Here is a 914-nt window from a genome sequence, read left to right as displayed (position 1 = left end):
CCCAGGGCTGTCCCCGGTGGGTGCAGCTGCGCCAAGGACCGAGGGTCGAAGGCGGCCTCGCGGGGCCCGGGTACGTAGGGAGACCTGAGATCCGGGTGGCGCCCCAGGGACGCGCGGCGGCACCGCCTCCAGCCGCAATTTAAAGGGCAGCGAGGAGCGGAGGGATCCCTGCCGACTGCTCAACAGGGATCCCTCCGCCGCGAGCGAAGCGAAGCAACGACTCACCTCGTCCCCTCAAAATTCGCTTTTTGTTCCTCCGCCGCGGGAGCACCCGGCGGCGAACTCATTTCTTTCTCGGGTTTCTCCGCCTCCCCCCACCCCTGGTCCCGTAAAAGCAACAGCGGCGTCCAGGGCAGCACGAGCCGAAGTGGTGTCCCTCCGCCTGGCCGCGGGCACTCCTTTTCGTGTCCTTCCACCGTTCCCGGGCGGCGTCCGAGCGGCTCACCGGGGGCGGCGACGCGTCTGCGGCGCGGACGGTGAGGCTCCGGGGCTATGAGGTGAGGGCGCCCAGGCACCGGAGGCGGCACGCGCGGCGCCAGGACCCGGGACGCGGAGCCCCCAGGCCAGCGGCTGCCTTTGGGACCCCGAGGCCGCGCGAGAGGCGAGGTGAGGCCCGCGGCGCGGGGGCGCGGGGGCGCGGCGCGGTGGGGGCGGGGGGCTCCGGCCGCGGCTGGGACTCATTTCCCGACAGCGGATGGAGCGGGCGGTGCTGCGGCTGGGGCCGCCATCTTGGATTTTACTCTCCATTTTTCTCTGGAATTATTTTTGGTGATTAATATTCTTGGGGGACGGGGAAGTGTCGCCGGGCAGCGCGGGCCCCCCAGCGCAACGGCGGGGCGGCGGGGCCTCTACGCGCCCCGAGGAGGAGCGGGCAGCGCCCGGCGGTGAGCGGGGGGCGGGCGCCGGTGCGGGGG

The 914-nt window shown here is 72.4% G+C and overlaps 1 protein-coding gene across 4 annotated transcripts in view; it reads left to right on the top strand.

Moving 5' to 3' along the window:
- Nucleotides 1-239: 239 nt before the first annotated feature.
- KMT5B (lysine methyltransferase 5B) overlaps nt 240-914 on the top strand; it is a 53,755-nt gene continuing 53,080 nt past the window's right edge. For 2 of the 4 annotated variants that reach the window (XM_028501095.2, XM_028501096.2), the window contains exon 1: nt 250-606. The gene's annotated coding sequence lies outside the window, so the exon portion shown is untranslated. Of the gene's footprint in view, nt 607-720; nt 885-914 lie in introns of those variants that run through there. The other 2 variants (XM_024133231.3, XM_024133230.3) reach the window with 2 other exon arrangements.

Source organism: Physeter macrocephalus, chromosome 16 (genome assembly GCF_002837175.3).
Source record: "Physeter macrocephalus isolate SW-GA chromosome 16, ASM283717v5, whole genome shotgun sequence".
In the NCBI taxonomy this organism is placed as follows: domain Eukaryota; kingdom Metazoa; phylum Chordata; class Mammalia; order Artiodactyla; family Physeteridae; genus Physeter; species Physeter macrocephalus.
The sequence above is the reverse complement of the archived record's forward strand: the minus strand, read 5'-3'. Positions and strand labels throughout refer to the sequence as shown.